At 36.9% G+C, this 8,456-nt stretch overlaps 1 long non-coding RNA gene across 1 annotated transcript; it reads right to left on the bottom strand.

Annotated features, from left to right (window-relative positions):
* Positions 1–207: 207 nt before the first annotated feature.
* LOC140116474 (uncharacterized) lies at positions 208–2,274 on the bottom strand. The gene is made up of 3 exons (XR_011852772.1): positions 2,216–2,274; positions 2,051–2,128; positions 208–267 (listed from the first exon to the last, which is right to left on the bottom strand). It is a non-coding gene; the product is annotated as an uncharacterized lncRNA (long non-coding RNA).
* Between the last annotated feature and the right edge of the window lie 6,182 nt (positions 2,275–8,456).

The raw sequence follows: 8,456 nt of genomic DNA, 5'->3' as shown, positions 1-8,456 counted from the left end.
GTTACTACAGGGGGCTGGCAGGCTATATACTACAGGGAAATTGCTGGCTATATACTGGGAGGCTGTGACCAATGCATTTCCCATCCTCGGCTTCTACTCGAGTCAATAGCTTTTCCTAGTTCTTCGTGGTAAAATTAGGGGTCTCGGCTTAAACTTGAGTATATACGATTTATAAGACATATATGGAAAAGAAAATGGCAAGCAAACCTGAGCAATGTTATCTGGTATCTGTCCGGGCAGAAATACATCTGTTGGGGAATCAGGGCTCTGCTGAGACAAAATTCAAGAATTTAATGTGAAGAACCTAAACTCTTTTGGTTTGAGGGACACATTGTGATACAACAGAAAAAGTCAAAGTCCCTGATCTGTTACACCAGGTAATGGGTTAGGGAGCCATCTTTAAGGAAATGTAAATTATGTTGAATAGATGGCTATTTGGAATTAAAGGCAGATGTGGTCATGTAGTATATCAAAGAACACCAGAAATGTCTCGGAAATGTATTTCCGCTATTAGATTTGCAATCCTTAAACCAGCTCTCCTAGCTGCATCTGTACATCTTTCCAAATTAAAATTAGACAGCGGATCTTCCTAAATGATAGACCTCCTATTGTACTGATCCAACAATTACTCTCACATCCTCAGATCATCCTGTAACTCTGAACTCAGAGACACAAAATGATCCGGATGACGAATTCCTGATGTAACCCTTGCAGATGCCTGCAAAATACACAACCCTTGGGCATCACCCTGCAAGCGAATCATCTTCCCTATGAGGGACTGAAAATCCTGTAGCTACATCCTTCCTGCCCCACAGAACACCACCCGCACCTCCTGTAGCTTGTCATCCGGCAGCCTTCACTTCATTCTGTTGGAAAAGCTCATCATACGCAAAAAACTAAGTAACTGCACGAACCCTCCGTCTTTTCCTGGGCTAAGGGGATCCCAAAACTTCCTGCAACCAGTTCCATGGTGTGCAACAACCGCGAAAAAGGCCCATGTACCCAAAGACCCCACAAACAAAAAATCGTCAAAATAATTTAAAACTGGGTCAACTAAGTCCTCCTTCAGAGCAAGCCATTCCACAGAGCTACTAAATATCTAAAAGTATGAGCAAGATATGGAGCCACCAACCGGCAAACATAGATCCACAAAATATCGCCCCTCCCACTTACAACCCAGAAAAACAAAACTATCCGGGTGAACTGGCAATAGACGAAACACTGCTTCCATATTAATCTTAGTCATAAGGGCACCCCTACCGTAGCGACGCACCCACCACAACGCTGAATTAAATGGTGTATAGGATATAGAACACAACTTCTCTGGGATCTCGTCGTTTACAGAGGAGCCTGTGGGATACGAGAGGTGATGAATAGGCTGAAACTTGTTCAGCTCTTTTTTGGGGACCATTCTCAGCGATGACACTCACAAATCCTCAAACGGGGGTTCAACAAACGGGCCTGCCATGTCGTTTAACCCTGCACTGTACCCCCATAAACCTGCTAGATCCATGTAACAAAACAACCATTATCAGGTCTTAGGATGCCAAAAACGGCCCATCTGGGAGTTATCGGTAGGTGTGTGGTTTATATGTTGTGACAAAATATAATTTTTTGTCTAGAATTTCTGGATTTTGGGGCATGTCCAAAGGCAGTGAATTTATAGCAACCTAATGTCCAATATAGCTTTATGAGGGGGAAATGTATGCTTTGTGAATTATTTTCACGTGTGCTTTTTATTTATTTATTCACTCATTTTCTTTGGGTTCTCTTGCCAGGAGGGAAAATCTTCTAAATGTCATTAAGTTCTAAATAGGCAAAAAAATGTAAAAGGTGTTTTGATGAAATGTTGTAATTTGTGATTAAACTATAAAGATGAATTATTTAAATATACATACTTATGTAGAAAATTAACCACATGTTGAATACTTAATTAACCCTTTGTATTAAAATTAATGAAGTGGGGATCTGAATATATATTGATTTTTAATCAAGGATTTCTAGTACTAGTCCTTATACAGTAATATATGTAAGGAAAGGAAGAGCAAACCTCAATTATATTCATAGGTGACTCCATATCAGTTGGTGTATCTCCTGGATAAGACAGGTCTGGTGAGTTGTAGGGGGCCTGTTGAGACAAAATCAATGAGTTAAACACAAAGCCTAAAAGTACAGAAACCCAGAAGTGTAAAGGAGAAAAGAAAGATTATATTACCGAATGAAATGGACTTGGTGATAGACTCGAGTCTGTGTCAGAAGATTCTTCAGAACTCTGAAAGTAAAAAGACAATGGAGGGAGTGATGGTTAGAGTTATGTTATTATATACATATTTGCTATTGTAGTAAGGGATACTGTCTATATAATGAAGTAGGTGGACTAAAGACATGAAAACATGTTCTATTCTGTTATGTCCATGAAGAGAGTGTACTGGTGACTGGTTTTATGAACTAGATGCCTATAGAGTTGTAGTTAGCCAAAAGCTCAGATTGTGTCTGACGTCAAGTATATTATATTCAATTCATTATCCAGCATAAGATATGTGCCGTAATCCTGTCCATAGTGAAGATGGCAACAGTGGTTCTAATGACCTGTATATGAAACTGTTTGATGTGTGGTATATTTTACATAGATAGATAGATAAATAGATAGGAGAAATAGATAGGTACCTCATCATAATCTTCTTCCTGTGCGGTGACCCTTGGAGCATCCTGTAATGAAAGCATTAGTGAGTGTTATTATTATCTATAGAAGCTTCAGATCCGATATTCTTTGATTATTTGTCATCTAGATCTATATGAGAATTGTGTAAAATCCACAAACCTCTTGCTAGTGTCTGTTCATATAGGGGAGATTCATTATTGTGTCTCGGGGTGTGACAGGGCACAGCTGCTCACCACTAGTCTTGTGCTGCACCACATTCATTATTGTCATAATTCATTTGGAGTAAGTTCTACTTTAGACCTGATTTTAGCTGGTCTAAACCGTCTGCCTCTCTTTGGTGCACCCTCCTTGATTTTTGAACACATGGGCTAATTTCCATTCGACAAGCCCCCTTTCTCCAAACCCATCCCCTTTCCCAAACAGCCAAAAAATGGACTAATGACCTTCATGAATGTTTCGAAAGGCATATTAGACTTTTTTTTTTTGGTGTAAAATATCGTTTTCATAGCGCAAGATCAATCATGAATTTCCCCCATAGACTTTCATGAACCTAAAAGTACAGACACCTTGAATTGTAAAGAGGATAAAGAGGGAAAAAAAAGATTATATTACCACATAAAATGGACTTGGTGGAAGACTCGAGTCTGAGTCAGAAGATACTTCAGAACTCTGAAAGTAAAAAGACAATGGGGGGAGTGATGGTTAGAGTTATGTTATTATATTCATATTTGCTATTGTGGTAAGGGATACTGTCTATATAATGAAGTAGGTAGACTAAAGACATGAAAACATGTTCTATTCTGTTATGTCCATGAAGAGAGTGTACTGGTGACTGGTTTTATGAACCAGATGCCTATAGATTTGCATTTAGTCAAAAGCTGAGAATGCTCAGAATACGTCCGGTATTTTATATTGAATTCATTATCCAACATAAGGTATGAGCAGTATAGCCGTGCGAGCCGGGGGTCTGTAATCTGTGTTGTCGCACGTGGTACCGGTCCATGGTGAAGAAGGCAGCACTGGTTCTAATGACCTGTACACTCAGAGCTGGTACCTCTGATCTTAGAATTGGGCTTGGCATCCATTAGCTTGAGGGATTCCGGGTGGAAAGTGTTGGTAACATCCTCACAAGCCATGGATACCAGTGAGATGTGGAGCTTTTTCACTGTTAGGGGATAGCTTTGGTTCTAACAATTTGTGGATTTCAAGGGAAATATAAGTGAAAATCTAAGCAGATCTGTTATTTTGAGGTACCAGCCCTTAATGGTATCGAATGAGAAACACAACAAAACACAACAAAACAGTCATAGCCCCAGTCCTGTATTACAGCTCAGTCCATTTAACAAACCTCTGAGACATCATCCTGGTCCTTGAATCCTGGGGCAGGGGAAATCGGTCTCACTGTATCCTCCTATAATGAACAGAGAGAACACAACCATCAGAACATATATCTATTAGGAAGAGGAAGATTAGGCTTTGTGTTTGAGAATGAGAAGGAAGCCACAAATGTAATAGATATATTTGAGACAGATAGATAGATAGATAGATAGATAGATAGACAGATAGATAAATAGATAGATAGCTAGATAGATAGCTAGATAGATAGATAGATACATAGATAGATAGGAGATAGATGGATAGATAGATAGATAGATAGATAGATAGATAGATAGATAGATAGATACATAGATAGATACATAGATACATAGATAGATAGGAGATAGATGGATAGATAGACAGACAGATAGATAGATAGATAGATAGATAGATAGATAGATAGAGAAATAGATACCTCATAATAATCTCCTAACTGTGCGGTGACTCTTGGAGGATCCTGTAATGAGAGCATTAGTGAGTGTTATTAATATCTATAGAAGCTTCTGATCACATATTTTTTAATTATTTGTCATCTAGATCTATATAAGAATTGTGTAAAATCCACAAACCTCTTGGTATGGTCTGTTCATATAGAGTTTTATGAGCATATTTTAAACTGAACCATGTATGAAGGAACTCCTGGTCTATGAGGCCAGTGACACAATTTTCTACTCAGTATTATAAATCCGTATTGGGAAGCCAAATAAAGAAATAGATCCTAGGCACAGAAGATATCTTGAATATCTTTCTATTATACGTTACCTGAAGGATCCACTCAAGGTTACTCAAAAATACTAATGCAGAATAATGGCATGAAAAGTCCACCAGGCCACCATTATGTTATAAGCAAAGATAGTTTTTTAGTAAAACATTGTTAATAGGAGATAAGAAGATATGAAAGAAGCTCCTGGTGCAATTGTGAATATAACAAATGCTGTGATAAAATAGATATCAGTAATGTGCTTATAAATGGCAATCTTACCTCTGCAGGGCGTTCAGGGCATTGTCCTGGTAACATAAATTCAGGTGCTTGTGGCACAATCTGAAAGAGAACATGGTAGGACATTATATAAAAGTTGTATAAGATATATTATAATGATATCTGATATATAGGAAAATGTGATATAAGAAAATTTTTATAAGAATTCATATTATCTGCACTTAAGTCCAGATGGGTCTGTTAACAGGATAATGGATATATATATATATATATATATATATATATACATAGGTTAAATATATTCCTGATATTGACACACACAAATGTCAGTAACAACTCACCCAATCCAATGACGTAAAACAGGGAAAATGTATGGATGGATGCAAAAAAACAAGGAAAGTCATGACACCAGCTGAAACTTACCAGTAATTAGAAAGCAATCCTGCCTGTGTAAAATAATATCAGTTACATTAACTTTAGATGTATACATATCACAGGGGTGCCAAACAAGAAACATCTCATGACAGGAGCCAATGTCAGGAGCTAATGACCAGATGTGGATTACATATAGACTTGGAATCAGCAGGTACAAGTTTTTTATATAAAACAATAAGTAATGCACTCAGCGTGTATGCTCACTCACACTATGCAAGCCAAATAAAAAGCATGTTCAACTGCGTTTCACGCCTGTGAAATACTGGAAGAATATAGTCTAGTCATATACCGAGAAATGTGAACTCATTGGATTCCATATTATACACCATGTTTGGAGTCCAAAAGGGACAACCCTAAAAATACCAAACAGTGAGGTTTGGTGGTGGAAACATCATGGTCTGTGGTTGTTAACCACATATGGCATTAAAAAACTTCATGTAATTAAGGCAACAAATGTACCAATACATGCATGATAAAAAGCTGCTGCCTTCTACTAGGATGAAGAAGATGAAACCAGGGTGGACATTTCAGTAAATCAATAATCCCAAGCCCACATAGAAGGAAACTTTCAAGCGATTTCAGAGAAAGAAAATAAAGCTTCTAGAATGGCCCAATCATCACCAGACCAGAATCCAAAAAAAAAAAATCCATAGAAAGAACTAAATCTCAGAGCTCATAGAAGGAGAACTGTTTTGTGGGGAGGAAGGGATTCCTTACATCATATATCACTAACCCGTCTCTTACAGCATGACACCTAATGGCACGTGAGTCAATGACCACCCAAACTGTTGTGAAACTGTCCTTACACATAACATAATTTATGGACATCTGTGGTTAGATTGGATGGATTGTTACCAACATTAGTGAAAATTTCATGTCAATAGCACCTTTACACGTATATATATATATATTTAGAGTGGAAGAAAATAATGGTGGCCACACAAAATAATGACATTTTGTGCACTATTTGGCCATTTTCACTCGTTTTCCAGTAGTTTGGACATTGACACCTTAAGGGCATGGCCTAAACTGACCTTCAGGACACGGACTTTTTTGCGTTTTTCCCTTTTCAACTTCCAAAGGAAATGACTTTTTAATTTTTATTTGACATGAGCATATGAGGGATTATCTTTTAAGGTCAGATTAGCATTTTCCAATGGGTTAATTTTTATGGTAAATATAGCACAATCATTCAATTTCATGTAGCGGGACACAATCATTCAATTTCATGTAGCGGGACACAATCATTCAATTTCATGTAGCGGGACACAATCATTCAATTTCATGTAGCGGGACACAATCATTCAATTTCATGTAGCGGGACACAATCATTCAATTTCATGTAGCGGGACACAATCATTCAATTTCATGTAGCGGGACACAATCATTCAATTTCATGTAGCGGGACACAATCAAACTGCTGTTTTGACACTTGTTTTCTGATTAACATTTTTACACAGCTCACCGTAGAGTATAATAATCATAATAAAATTATTCTGTAGGTTAGTACAATTAAGGAGAAGCTAAACAGGTATAGATTTTCTTATGTTTTACTACTTTAGCATTTGCCTATGTGTCACCATATTCTTAGAGCTCTTCTCTCATATTCCGAGCGCTATAATGTTTGTATTCATCAATCAAAAGATGGTTGGCGCTTGTTTATGGTGGGGAAAGTTAATGGTTGGATTGGTACTATTATAGGGTACATCTGACTTTTTTATGCTTCCTATTTAAATTACTATTTTTAATTCGTTTTTTATACCCTTCACAATACTGGTATAATAATGTTATATCTGTTTGGCCAAAGTTATGGACACAGCGGTACCAAAATTCTGGGGTGGGTTTTATTATATTATTTTTTAAACACAAAAGAATTTTTTTTTTAGTTTATTTAGTTATTAAGAAGCAATAGACTAATTTCTTTGCCATTTAGAGTGATGTTATGCAGTAAGGGGCCTGATATAGGACACAATTTACACCTGACACCAGGCAGACTGGCATCTGCTTCCAAATCCAGATCCCCTGATTATATGCAGACATTTTCCATAACTAACAAAATCTAGATAAAAAGTATAATATCAGATACTTTACCTCATCAGGATGATCATAATTTCCTGAATTCTCCATGGTGGCTGCAGAAATAAAAAATAAATTAATATTTAGATATAATAAAACAACTGCACAGCATGAGAAGACATTACAGACACTTCAGGAGGACTTGTTTGTTGTGAACAGCCCCTGATGGGAGAAATATATATATATATATATATATATATATATACATATTTATATTGCAGAATAATTGATGTTATTTGTGGAATGAAAAGCTATACAATTTCCAATATACTTTTTGTATCATTTCCTCACAGTTAAACAATAAAGCTTTCTGTAGAAAGTAGGCAAGCAGAGATCTACAAAACCGTGAGAAATTCATAACTTTTCATTACAGAATCATATCAATTGTTTGCTAAAAGTGGACATCTCCTTTAATGATATGAGCTTAAAACCAGCCGTACTCCTATGCCATGTTCAGACCACAGCATCTGCGAGGTGAATTTTAGAGCCAGGTAAGAGAAATGTATGTACAGGTTTTCTGGAAAGTATTGCCAATCACCAGTAATCTTGAAATCTAAATCTCTACATGATCAATGCAGTAACATGTATAATCATTAAAATTCACATAATAGCTAATAAATCCTAAAATCTGCACTTTACCTGTTGAACAGTCCCACGAGTGGCTTAGGCCACTAGTGGCCGAGCCAAAGAAAGCTTTAAATAAATCGCTTAACTGGAGCAAGCTACAAATACATGCACACTCATCCACTGTCTAGTGCAAACTGATCAGAAATCAGCTTAGCTGAAGACTAGTTCTATCTATGATTGTTACATCATAGAACATTCTATCTGAACATTCCGCCTTGTTTCCATGGATACAGACATGTAACAAGAAAACGTTAATGGGCCTCTTTCACACTAATTTTTTTTTTTGGTTGTATGCTACCTGTACCGTACCCAAAGCATACAGCCACATACACTTCAATG

The sequence above is a fragment of the Engystomops pustulosus genome, chromosome 2 (assembly GCF_040894005.1).
Source record: "Engystomops pustulosus chromosome 2, aEngPut4.maternal, whole genome shotgun sequence".
Classification (NCBI taxonomy): Eukaryota; Metazoa; Chordata; class Amphibia; order Anura; family Leptodactylidae; genus Engystomops; species Engystomops pustulosus.
This window is presented reverse-complemented; position numbering and strand designations above follow the sequence as displayed.